Consider the following 13,856-nt stretch of genomic DNA (forward strand, 5'->3'; position numbering starts at 1 on the left):
CTCATCCTAGCCCGTCCCCCATCCTCGCCATTCAGGGATCAGTGAATTGACCCAGGGCCTAGCCCCTGCATTGGCTCTCCTTTCTCTGTAGGGAACTGCTCCCAGTGGTCAGCCTAAGGTCCAGCCGGAATTGGGAACCTGCTGGCTTTTGAGGTTTCTAAGGTTCTGTCAGAAGAAAACAGTCATCTTCGGTACCGACAGGCAGGACCATAGCTCCACCATTGTCAACGTTTAACTCTGGTGCGGTCGGAGAACGGCAATCTAATGGACGGTATAGTAGAATTTTGGACACTGTGTGCTGTCTCTACTAATGAGCTAATGAGCTAGAAATGTAAAACAGAATTTTGAAAACAGAAACTGTTGCATTGGCCGGGAATCGAACCCGGGTCTCCCGCGTGGGAGGCGAGAATTCTACCACTGAACCACCAATGCTCCCTATATGCTGTGTATTGAAGGGTGGAAAGACCTAGTTTTTCAACAAAGGTTCCTGCTTTGATTTGGTCTCAGCGTTGATTAAAAAGTAGCTAATGCATCCAAACCAGTTGCTTTCATACAAACATTGTACTAGAGGAAACCGTGTCTGTTTTGCCTGACCCGACTCTACCCGAAAAAATAGCTTTTAGGGCGCATGCGTCTCTTAGTTCTGATCCCTAATCTTCAATTTTTAATTCCAAATGGATGCCTTGGTGTTTGTCTCTGTGTTTCTTAGGTGACCAGTCTGTGGGGACCTAGTCTAACCAAGGAAGAAATGAGAAGAATTAAAATTAAAGGAACTATAGGGGCAGAAGGGCATAATCAAATTTTGGGTTGCATGTGACATTTGTTGATGTGATCAGTCTTCTAATTATTGTAACTACAGTATGTGCTTTCTCTTTATTTTTATTTTGGCAGAGTTTAGATGTTGGAGAGATCTGTCTCCCCAGTCCTTCAGGAGGGAACTAAACCGAGCAGAACAGCTGCCATGGGGGTTGAGCCCAGGAGTCCTCCTAACTTCTTAAAAGACGAGAGTCACTCTGACAATTGTGCTTCTGTTTTTGACAAACCCAGGTTCTGGACTCGGGTGCAGACTAAATCACAAACCCGAGCTCTGCAAAAAACCCCAGCTCCTTACTGACCTTGTAGAGTGATTGCTTCTGGCTGCCCTTTGCCCAACCCCGAAGACACAGACAGCTTTGGCAAGCATGCCGTCTGAGGGCCACGTGCATTTATTTCCCAACCTGCAGACATGCACTTCCTCCTCTCAACTCCTAGCTTTCAGAAAGCCTCAGATGCATACATAGTGATGAATTCTGCACCGCCACACTCCAGTGAATCCCATGCCACCCTTCACGTCAGCACCGTGAGCTCCCTATGAGCTGCACGCTGTTCTGAGTTTCAGTCCATCACAGAAGCCTGTCCCTATCCCTGCCTGGTCCATGTGCCCTCATTAACATTCATCTTACTGCCTGACCCAGATTTTGACATTTCCCTTAGATGAACACTCGCAATCTCTCAGCACTACACTTTGTTTCCAGCTTAGTTGTTTGGATTTGCTGGACTCTCCAGACTCACTGTCAATCATCAACTGCATCCTTCGTACAATACTTCTTAAATGCATTAAATATAAATGGCTCAAACACTGGCTTCCTTACAGTCAGTCTTGCCTATTCTGGTCCATTTTCAACACTGTATCCCAAGTGACTGTTTTGCAATAGAAATATGGACACATCTATAGTCAAAACAAAACTATTATCTATTGATACAGTGTCTGTGACTCAGCTTCCAACACTAACAAACACAGAAGAAAGTTCAACATAAGGAAGCTATGTTATACATTGGAGAGATGGCTCAGTGGTTAAGAGCATTGCCTGCTTTTTCAAAGGTCCTGAGTTCAATTCCCAGCAACCACATGGTGGTTCACAACCATCTGTAATGGGGTCTGGTGCCCTCTTCCCCTCTGCAGGCATGCATGTACACAGACCACTGTATAATAAGTTTTTTTTTTTTTAAAAAAAAAAAAAGACAAGCAATAGGGTGGACTTTTAAAAAAAGGAAACCGTGTTACTTTAACTCATTGTTTTAGAAGTTGTCTTAGGTTCATATTACTGTGATAGACTCCTTGACTAAAAGCAACCTGGGCAGAAGAGGGTTTATTTTATTTTGCAGCATATAGTCCTTCATGAAGGGAAGTCAGGGCAGGAACCCGGAGGCAGGGCCTGAAGTAGACCATGGAAGGATGCTGCTGACTGGCTTGCTCAGTCTGCTTTCTTATACAGCCCAGGAGCACTTGTCCAGGAGTGACTGAGCCCTCCAGCATCCATCAATAATCAGGAAGATGCCCCACAGAGTTTCCTACGGGCAATTCTATGGAAGCATTTTCTCACTCGAGGTTCCCTCTTCCCAAATAACTCTAGCTTGTGTCAGGTTGACAAAGAAACCAGCACAGAAATTTTAGTTCATTTTTGATTGGTTGTTGCTTTCGGACCTGTGGTGAGGCCAGATATCATGGTCTATGCATCTATGGAACAAAATCCTTTACCACACAACCAGGAAAAGATAAAGAGGAAGTTGCTGGGGCCACAGTGCCCTGAAAACCTGTCACTAAGGACTGCCTCTTAGAGGTTCCACTGCCTCTGGATACTGCTGGCTCTGTAAAGAGGGAGGCAGTTTGCATAAAGAAGCCATATAGATGAGCATTTGGTATACGGTGGGAGGAAGGAGATAGACGAGCAGGAGAGCCGTGAGCATCAGAAGCCTAAGTGTTTGGACATGTTGTGGTTTGGATATGAAATACCCTTCCTCACCCCAGCTCAGGTGTCTTAGCCTTGGTTCCCTGATGGTGACACTACTTTGGGTGGTGTTGAAATGTTTAGAAGATGGGGCCTAACTGGAAGAAGGTACTGGGCTGTGTTCTGAAGGAGCCTCTTAGCATTTACCCCTCCTCTTTGCTTCCTGTCTGCCTCACCGCACAGTGCCCACAATGACGCCGAGCCTTGTGTCAGGCCACAGCACTAAGTCCTCTAGAGGGCCATGGACTGACACTGTGAGCCCAATGAAACATGACCTCTTCCAAAATGTGTCTCTTGGGTACTGTCACCATGACAATAAGCTCACCCATGCACCGTCATCCATCTTTGCACCAGAAGTGATGCTGTCCGGGGATCTTTCTCATGGTTTCCGCCAAGTGGTTAAAAACTTGGGCTTTGGGGTGAATAATGGCACATACCTGTAATCCCAGCAGTAGGACGGCAGAAGAAGGTGACTGAGAGTTCAGGCTGCCTAAACGACAACACACAACCTATTCCTTTGCCTAACTGTTGGCCATTCAGTTTTTTATTAGACCAATCAGGTGCCTTAGGCAGGCAAGGTAAAACAGCAACACATCTTTACATAATTAAACAAATACTCTATTCCACAACACAGGTCCAATGCAGCAAGGCTAAGTGACTACAGATGGAAGCCTCTCGAACCCTGAGGCAAAATAATCTTTTCTTCCCTCCTAGTTGTTTACCTCAGGAAAAGCTAACAGACACCAGAAAAGTATTCACACTTTTTTACATAGTTAATATGTGCTGAAAGTTTTATGTCAGCCTGACACAAGCTAGAGTCATCTGAGAGGAGGGACCCTCAATTAAGAAAAATGTCTCTGAGCCGTGCACGCCTTTAATCCCAGCACTTGAAAGGCAGAGGCAGGTGGGTCTCTGAGTTTGAGGCCAGCCTGGTCTACAAGAGCTACTTCCAGGACAGGTTCCAAAGCTACAGTGAAACCCTGTCTCTATAAACCAAAAAAGAAAAAAGAAAAATGTCTCCATAAGATCTGCCTGTAGGAAGACTCTTAGTGATTGAAGGGGTGGGCCCAGCCCATTGTGGGCAGTGTCACTCCTGGGCTGGAGGTCCTGGGTTATATAAGAAAAGAGGCTGAGCAAGCAGTGAAGAGCAAGCCAGTAAGCAGCACCCCTCCATGGCCTCTGCATCAGTTCCTAACTCTGGGTTCCTGCCCCTGCTTGAGGACTTGTCCTGACTTCCTTTGATGACAAACTGATACTGAAGTGTAAGTAAATAAACCCTTTCCTCCCCAGCTTTCCTTGGGTCATGATGTTTCATCGCAGCATTAGTAACCCTAACAAAGTTACGATACCACTCCTGATTTATCTTCATGGACTTGCTTCTGTCTTGCCCCCCCCACTTCATTCTGTGTCTCTATCTTTCCGTTTGAGACCACCCTTACCCTCCCTCACCCTTCTTTTTTTGTGAGAAGCAGCACTGAGGTTTTTTCTTCAGGTTGATCTGTTGTCTGCTGGTGAAGAATTGTCCCAGGTCTTCCCCAAGCCCCATGAAAGTATCATTATTTTGCATTAATCACCGAAGCCTGCCTTTACTGTACACAGATCCTCAGAGGCAGTTACTTCCTTTCAGCATGTTGAAGACACTTACATTTGATTTTTACCTTTCAGAAGTCAGTGGTTCTCTACCTGCTACTGATTGGAATAGATTCCTTCTTTTTTTCCCTTCCTGCCCTCCTATTTTTTTCTTTGCTTTTGATTTTCCAAGGTTTTACTGTGGTGGGCAGAGTCATAAATTTCTTTCTATTTATCTATTTATCTCTATTTATCTTGTTTATAAAATATGTTGACTTATCTTTTCATTACTTTTTAAATTTGCTCTAACACTCGCACATGAGTGCATGTGCATGCGTGTGCATGCATGTGCATGCATGTGTGTGCGTGTGTGTGCATGTGCGCGTGCAGAGGTAAGAGGGCAGACAACTCTGTGAGCTCAGGTCTGTCCTTCAACTTTCCCATGGGTTCTGAGGACTGAACACAGACGTCCAAGCTTGCAGTGATCTTGTCGTCTGACACACACCCTCACATGGCTGAAAAACCAAGAAGCACGTCTTAAACACACCTCCGTTCTCTCTCCCATTCTCACCCCATTGGCTACTTCTCAGGGTGTGCTTGGCTGTGTCTTCTGCTTTGCTCTTTGGATCTCCTTATCCTCCACTCCACTGACTCTCAGGAGTGATTGCTCTTTTGTTAAACTCTTCCACTGAGTTGTTGATTTTATTACTTTTATTTCATTTAGTAATTTCTTTTTTAAAATTGTTTTTATTGAGTTATATATTTTCTTCACTCCTCTCCCTTCCTCTCCCCTCCCCTTCTACCCTCTCCCAAGGTCCCCATGCTCCCAATTTACTCAGGAGATCTTGTCTTTTTCTACTTCCCATGTACATTAGCTCCATGTATGTCTCTCTTAGAGTCCTCTTTGTTGTCTAGGTTCTATGGGATTGTGCTCATTTAGTAATTTCTATGTTGGTGTAGGAGGTCCTTCTTCTCTTTGTGTGCTGCTTTCATTGGTTGGATAAAGAGACTGCCTTGGCCTTTAGATACAGCAGCCCTTACATGGGCAGAGTAGACAGAACAGAATGCTGGGAAGAAGGGAAGTGTGGCAGACGCCATGGCTCTCCTCTCTGAGACGGACGTTGATTAGACTCATGCCGGTAAGCCACAGTCAAGTAGCGATACACATTAATGGAGATGGGTTAATCTAATATGTGAGAGTTAGCCAATAAGGGGCTAAAACTAACGGGCCAGGCAGTGTTTAAATGAATACAGTTTCCGTGTAATTATTTCGGATATAAGCTAGCTGGGCTGCCGGACGCAGCTGCCGTGCTCTTTACAACACTATTCAACCCTCTAAATCTGCTTTTTATTGCTCCCAATAATGTGTGTGTGCAGTGTTAACAAAACCCTTTCCTTTCTCTGCATGATAACCAGACCTTTGACGTACAGTATCAATCCCAAAGACTGGAGGAGAAAGACCACTGACCCAAATCACTGTGGTCAAATTAATTAAAGAAAGTTATTAATTGTAAATAATTATAAAGCAAGCAATTGATTAAAGCAAGCTTTTTATTTGTGTACACGAGCTGCCTCTCCCTAAGATGGGGTTCAAGAGGTCAGCATTGGATGTGAGGGAGACAAGGGTTTTTACAGCTCAGGGGTAGGGGCCTTCTAAATGGAAAATTTGGGCAAAATAAGTGGGGTTACAGGAGCAGAACATAAAAATAACAAGTTAACCAGAACAGCCTCCTAAAACAAAGACACGATTGCAAGGTAGTCACATAACCCTTTGAAACAAAGGTAGGCTTGCAAGATGCTTATAATAACTTTTTGAAACAAAGGCATGGTTGCCGTTCCCTGGAACGGCAGAACAGAACCATTCAAAGTTAAAGTTACAGGTGGGGTATGGGCCAATCCTTGAGAAACAGAGGTCTAATCACAAACAGGAAGGAGCCTAGCTGGTCTTTACTGTAAGATGGCTTTCAAGCCTAAGATGAAGGCAGTCTAGTTTATCACCAGTTTTTATTCATGGGCACCTTACCTCCTGACTGATGGATTGCACCTGGCTCAGGGGACCAGGCCCGCGCCCTGGTGAGTGAGAGGGTACGTTCAGAGTTTCTGGGTATGAGATGCAGGGAAGCTGCACGCACCTCTGTGGGCATTAGAAGCTGCTCTGCCAAGTCCCTTTAAGAGCTTATGGCTCCCACGGGACCAGGCCTTTCTAAACCAGCTTCCAAGCAAGCAGTCAGCTGTCACCCCCCATGTGGCTGGTGATGGGCGGATGAGTGGCCCCCACCTCACCACCAGCCCCCCACACACACTGTCGCCGCCCTGGAAGCAGCTCCTGATGCCGCCCCTTCCCCACTTCTAAAGCCAACTGTGGTTCTTATCCTTCTAATTGACTGGTATCACATGTGGTTCACAACCCTCTAAGAATCCTGAATGCTGACACTAAGAAAACCTCTTTCTAGGCAAAAGTCTTCCAGATCCTTAATGTTTCCCGAGCAATTTTAGGTGCCATATCTTTTGACTTTTCTGAAATTTTTCCATACTCCTGACATAACTGAGAATCAATTCCTAGCCCCTCGGTGCTTATTATCTTTGGTTTTGTACTGCAGAAAACACACCAAGTGAACGCGAGGCTTCCCAGGAGGTGGCTCATCTTCCCCAGAGCAGGGTGGGAGCTGGGCCAGCACAGGACATTGGCCCTGCTGTCAAAGCGACTCTGGAGCTTGCGCAAAAGCAGGGGAAGACGGCTCACTCAAGGACTCGAGTCTCCACCATTGCACCCTCCCTCCCGATGCTCTGTGGGTATGGCTGGACCATGTCATAATCCAGGGATTGTGTAAGGAATATCTGTAGATATTCTAACTGTAAGGAATATTTCAGACTAAGACATATCAAGATGCTGATGTTGGGGCACCCCAGCCCTCCTGGAGCCTATACCACAGATTCATGCGTAAGTTAACACTGGCTCTGGCAATGGTCACTGCGATTGCTCCCTGTTGGCCTGTTTCTTGCTATGTAGCCCACACTCTTGGTCCCTCCATCATCCTGTTTTTTGAGTGCTGAGATTACAAGTACATAAATCTTTAAGAATAATTAATTTTATTTTTAGTTATGTGTAGGTATGTGTGGGCATCTTCACATGAGTGCAGGTGCCCGCGGAGGACAGAGGCATCAGGTCCCTCTGGAGTCCCAGGTGGTTGTGAGCTGCCCAATGTGGGTACTGGGAACAGAACCTGGGCCCTCTGCAATAGCAGGATGTGCTCTGAACCCCAAGTCATCTCTCCAGCTCCTTGTATTCTTGTCTTTAAGTAGCAGGCTGCCTTCAGGAATCAGACATTAAAAAAATACATGGACATTGTTTATGAAAGATCCCGTAATGTTGAAGGCAAGCTGAGTTTGAGCTACCAGCGTAGGAAGAACCCTTAGATGGTGAATTGCATCCGCTGGAAAATAAACCGTGAAGGTGTTTCCTTGGGACTTGGAACAATGGCAGTGAGGAGCAGCTGAAATGATTTGATCCTCACATCCTAAGAGGGAGTAAATTCTCTGATCTACTTACCCAGGAGTTAACTGAGGGCCTCTAGCAATGGAATTATCAAACTGAAAAATGAATTATGGCAAACTGAAATATAGCCTGCTTCAATTCCTTTCTGACCTGTAAGCTCTTGAAACTAAAAGTAGTTAGCTCTTTTTTAATGTAGTGTGGGTAATATTTTTTTTAATTTTTTAATTTTTTGGTTTTTCGAGACAGGGTTTCTCTGTAGCTTTGGAGCCTGTCCTGGAACTAGCTCTGTAGACCAGGCTGGTCTCGAACTCACAAAGATCCACCTGCCTCTGCCTCCTGAGTGCTGGGATTAAAGGCGTGCGCCACCACCGCCCGGCGGTAATATTTTTTGAAAACTCAAAATATACTAAACGGATTTTTCTAGGGGAGCGGTTCTCAACCTATAGGTCGCGACCCCCAAGACCACTGGAAAACACATATTTACATTGTGAGTCATTGTAGCGAGCTGCGTGGTGTCACACCTGATGGAGATGTATAATCAACTCCTGAGATGGCTAAGGCATGACCTATGCTATGATCACACAATGATTATCAGCTGCCTGCATATGCGTGAACCTATGGGCAGTGCCCACCTGGCAGTTCGGGGTTGGCAGCCCATGCCTACTTAAGGGCTGGGAGAGGTTTGCCCGAGAAGAGAGAGAAAGGAAGAGGAAAGAGAGAGGTCAAAGAGAGAGAGGTTTGCCCGGAGAGAGAGGAAAAAGAGAGAGGAGAGAGGAAAGAGAAAGAGGAAAAAAGAGAGGGAAAAAGAGAGAGAAAGTGAATAAAGTCCTGAAAACTGCTGCAAGAAGAGCTCCGGGTGTTGAGTTTTTCCTTGCTGGTCGAGGGTGGACGCCACAAGTCATAACAGCACAGCAGCGAAATTACAGTCACGGTGTAGCAACAAAAATAATCTTATGGCTGGGGGTCAGCACAACATGGGAAACTGTGTTAAAGCATCGCAGCTTTAGGGAGGCTGAGAACCACTACTTCAGAGAGATACAGTTCAAATCTTGGGTTGGACCAGTTTCTGTTTCTAGGTCTCAGGCCTCTTCTGTTAACGGACAGTGGGCCTGGGAACTCCTGTAAAATGTCTGTAGTATGTCTGGAACGAGCCTTAACTTCTGGTAGCTGCCCCTGTCACATGACTGCTCAATTAATAACGGGCACTGAGAAGTTATACGCTTTTGGGTGACTCTTTATGGTTAATGTGATGATTTGCACCCCCAAAATAAACAAAAGATATGTGTTAAAATATATGCACATGCAGAGCCTCGAGTAGTCCAGGCTGGCCTCGAACTCCTGATCTTCTTCCTCTGTCTCCCAAATGCTGGGGTTACAGCCTGAGTCATGCTTAGATGAATTCTGAACAAAGTGCTATGCATACAAGGCCATCTTGTCTTCGAGTCTGTCTGCCACACATGATCATTATCTCAGGTCCTAGAGAGCCTTCTTGCGTCAGGTTTTTATTTGAAGAAAGTCTTAGGGAGAAGGAAGATGTTGATCACATTTAAACGTGAGACAGATGCCTGTGGACACAGAGTCTCTATTCTCTCCCCCACTGACCGTGGTCTAGACAAAATCCTTTTTTCCTCCTTGGAAAGAAATCTTTCTATAATGAAAAAGATGCCTATTTAACTTTTATTTATTATATGAATTTAGTCTATTTAATGTTTTATTTATGTAGGTTATTATGTTAATTTTTCCTATTAAAAGAATGGAATCTCTGGGCAATGGTGGCACACCACGCCTTTAATCCCAGCACCCGGGAGGCAGAGTCAGGCAGATGTCTGTGAGTTGGAGGCCAGACTGGTCTCTAAAGCTACACTTAATATATTTTAGTCTAGAGGCCGTGTTTTCAAGTACAAATCAACAAATAAACATTTGTACACGCGTTATATTAGCCTGAAACTGCTAATATTTGAATTTTAGATCCAGAGTGTCCTCTGGGTTGCCACAGACTGAAGGAAGCGCTGGTGATCAGCTCCATGCTTACTCTTGGGTTCACCACCACCAGGCATGTCGGTGACATCATATGAGCGTCCTTGTTGAAGCAACACACGAATGAATCAGGACAGTGACTCTTCCTCTTTGAACGTGTGGACGGCACGACAGAAGTGAAAAATGCTGAGTGTGTAACAAACGCCCCCTTCACACACATACACGCACGCACGTGCGTGCACACATACACGCACATGCACACACACATACACACACGTGTGTGCACGTGGGCCCGAGCTCTGTGCAAACACAGCAAAGAGTGATCTTCATATTCTGAAAAAGAGGCCAGGGTGTCTTCTCAAACCACATCATGAAGAAATTTATGAAAAAGAGAAGGACCTGGAAATGGGGAAACGTGTGATTCAGTTGAGCAACAGAAGCAAATGCCCTTTCTGGTATCTTCACTATTTCCTCTAAACACTCCACAGAGGTTGTTTTTGTGTGTGTGTGTGTGTGTGTGTTTGATTTTTGTTTTTTTGTTGTTTTTTAAATGTTGGGCTTTTACCCAAATCTGGTGGGAAATAAAGAGAATCTGCGTGGTTGATTCCCCCAGTTAGGTCTCATCTCAGAAGCTTTAACTAAACAACAATTGTCCAGCCACAGAAAGGAGAAAGAAGTCTGTCTATATATGCGTATGAGAGAGAAATCACTCAAACCCAGAGGCTTGAAGGAGAGGGGCATCGAAGGTCTTACGGTTAGGAAATAGCCTCTCCGTGGGAGATTTCTGAGCTGAAACGATTGCATAACCAATGGGAGAAGAAAGATGTAGGCAGCTCTTGTTCTCACAGACTGTTAACCTCATCTGTCTATTTGGCAGCTGGTGTTGACTCTGGAGACAGGAGAGAAGCCTGGGGTGTGCTACTGATGGTTCTACCGCCGAGGGAGAAAGACTCGGGTCTGAGGGTTAGCGGTCCAGCAGGCTAGAATACGATAACCGCTTAGGCCGCTCTCCTCTCCCCACCTTTTCCCACACACTGCTCTAGAAAGAAAGGTACCACCCAAGCCCTGTGAGTGAGCAGGAGGCACAGACACAGATACCCTGTTCCTTCTGGGCAGGGCCCTTGCTTTAGTCGGCTTTGTGCTGCTGTGTTGGTTTAGTTTGCCTTGTGTTGGTAACTGAAAGTAACTTGGGGAGGAGAGGGCTTATTTCATTTTAGAGTTGTGGTCTCTTCATGAAGAGAAGCCGAGGCAGGAGCCTAGAGGCAGAAACTGAAGCAGAAGCCATGGAGGAGAGCTGCTTACTGGCATGGTCCTCATGGCTTGTTCTGCCTGCTACAAGCCCAGGGTGGCACTGTCCCCCAGTGAGTTGGGCCCTCCCACATCAATCAATCATAAAATGCCTTATGGGCTTCCTTATAGGCAATTTAGCGGAAGTATTTTCTCAACTGAGAAGCCTTTCCTCAGATAATTCTGACTTGTGTCAACTTGAGAAAAAAACCAACCAGGAGTGGTGTTTCATTTTGACATTAACTGTGTGTTATGTTATACCAATACTGTTACATTTTCCTGGAAGCAGGTAAGAAGTTTGAGGAGACAGCCTGGAGCACCAGCTGTACAGGTGGCAGCCTGGAGCACTCACTGTACAGCAACAGCCTGGAGCACTCACTGTACAGTTGACAGCCTGGAGCACTCACTGTATAGTCAACAGCCTAGAGCACTCACTGTACAGTTGACACCCTGGAGCACTCACTGTACAGTCGACAGCCTGGAGCACTCACTGTACAGTCGACAGCATGGAGCACCAGCTGTACAGGTGGCAGCCTGGAGCACTCACTGTACAGTTGACAGCCTGGAGCACCAGCTGTACAGTCGAAGACAATCTCTAGTGAGTTCCACCACCCTGTCTTAAACTATAGCCGTGAAGAGGAGCATCCCCACTGAGTTCAAGAAGGCCATACTTGATTCCTGGAAAGTCAGAAGACATACAAAATCTACCATCCTTACCAAGCACTCAGCCACCAGGAAGATAGCAATGTCCTTTTTCTGGACCCTCGTCACACCCCTACCGCTAAAGACTGTCTCTAGAGAGAAGCCAGCTTTGACTAAATTTCAGCCCCCGTGGGTCTGTAAAGCAAAGCTGTCGGTTGCCTGCAGCCTCCTCGTTGATCCTCAGTGTAGAAGAAGCAGCTTGGGGCTAATCAGCAGCAGAGATGCTCTTTACCTTGGGGCTAATCAGCAGCAGAGATGCTCTTTACCTTGGGGCTAATATCAGCAGAGATGCTCTTTACCTTGGGGCTGATCAGCAGTAGAGATGCTCTCTACCCTGGGGCCAATCAGCGGGACGCTGTTTCTAGGGCCTTCAGCGGCTTTCACTTTGGACCCTGGGGAAGCCACTGGCTTTTTATTTGTGTCACATGTGGCACGGATACAATGATAATATGTAGCAGGGGAACTGCTGGTGCTCCAGCTTCCTTTGGATGGATTTACTTTCATTTCAGTGACTGATTCTCCATTGAGATTCATTTTCATTTCCTGCTAAGTGTCAGTCCAGGGGGAAGAGAAACTGAGCTGGGCTAGTAAGGAACGACTCAGATCATAAGGAAGGTTCAGCCAGCCCCACAGATTGGCTAAAATCCTTGAAAAGTAAGGAAGTTTTAAGTATTTATAGATTAAAAAAAAAAAAAAAAAAAAAACCAAACTGGTACAGGATCATAAGTAGCTGGATGGTGGTGGCACACACCTTTAATCCCAGTACTTGGGAAGCAGAGGCAGGTGAATCTCAGTGAGTTTGAGGCTAGCCTGGTCTTCATCAGAGTTACAGGAAAGTCAGGCCAAGACAGCCAGTACTTACACAGAGAAACACTGTCTTGAAAAAGAAAGAAAGAAAGAAAGAAAGAAAGAAAGAAAGAAAGAAAGAAAGAAAGAAATTCAGTATTATATTAGAAATGGTTAAAATGAACGCTGTAAGGTGCTGAAGTAATTACAAAAGAACAGGGGGTTAGGGGGTTGTGTATCTGTTATTCAGTCACTCAAGGGACTGGGGTAATTATGAGTCTGAGGCCAGCCTGGGTTGCACAGCAAGACCCTGTCACAGACCAAACATAACAAAGGATTGGGACAGAACCCCAGAAAGAAGCAGGGACAGCACAATAAAAATAAAGGCAAAATTAATAAAAACAGGTTATAAAACTAGAAAGGGGATCACAGGGGTCTCAAGTAGGGGTTTAGGAAGGGTTGGGGAATGAAGAGGGACAGCATGTGTGTAGCTTGGAAGAGAAGAGGGGGTGGAGGGGGAGGGGAGGGGAAAGGAGGAGGATGGGACAGGAAGGGAAGGGCCCAGCAGGAGGAGAAAGGGGCTGGGGGAGGCATGGAGGGAAAAGAGCGTGTGTGGAATTATGACGAAGCCTGTCACTTTGTATGCTAGTTAAAACCCCAGGTGTTAGAAATCACCTCGCAGGAGTAGGGAAACTGCACGTGAGAATGTGATAGAAACCACAAAGGGAAAGCCAGAGCTGGACAAACGTGGGCACATCGACACAGACGTCATAACACAACTTACCACAAAGTCAACATTTTGCATTCTAAGAAATTGTGGAGCTAAGGCAAATAATATTTAACGGACACCCCCAATTTCATAGAAATTCACTGTTTAATAAAGACACTCGCAAATAAGAAAATAAAACAGAGAAGCCAAAATATAATAAATAGAACCTACAAAATCCCCAGTTTACACTTTTTCCCTGTAAAAGGAGGCCTGAAAAGGTAACCCACACTGTGTTCTCAAATCCCGCTTTGGAGAGCCAGTCCTGTGCACGGTAAACAAAGCCTGCGCAACTGACTTTAATTTGGATGCTGGTTTCCGGTCTCGCTCGGTGGGATCAGCAGTGCCAAGGCAGACGTGACTGTTGTGGGAACGCAGGGAGAGGGCTGAGCACTACCTAAGCAAACACAAAACAGTCAGAAGAAGATGGCGTTACCTTCGTCATCAGCCCCAAGGCCACTGTGTGCTCCGTCCGGGACGTACTTGAAATACTCTGTGGAAGAAT

The 13,856-nt window shown here is 45.8% G+C and overlaps 1 long non-coding RNA gene and 1 other non-coding gene across 2 annotated transcripts; one reads left to right on the forward strand and one right to left on the reverse strand.

Moving 5' to 3' along the window:
* Window positions 1-361: 361 nt before the first annotated feature.
* On the reverse strand, window positions 362-432 carry Trnag-ccc (transfer RNA glycine (anticodon CCC)). The gene has a single exon. It is a non-coding gene; the product is annotated as a tRNA-Gly (tRNA).
* Window positions 433-7,099: 6,667 nt separating this feature from the next.
* Window positions 7,100-12,986, forward strand: LOC126490029 (uncharacterized). The gene is made up of 3 exons (XR_007589085.1): window positions 7,100-7,278; window positions 9,802-10,300; window positions 11,387-12,986. It is a non-coding gene; the product is annotated as an uncharacterized lncRNA (long non-coding RNA).
* Window positions 12,987-13,856: the final 870 nt, after the last annotated feature.

The sequence above is a fragment of the Alexandromys fortis genome, unplaced genomic scaffold, assembly GCF_014885135.2.
Source record: "Alexandromys fortis isolate MF-2015 unplaced genomic scaffold, M_Fortis_MF-2015_v1.1 scaffold_218, whole genome shotgun sequence".
Lineage (NCBI taxonomy): Eukaryota > Metazoa > Chordata > Mammalia > Rodentia > Cricetidae > Alexandromys > Alexandromys fortis.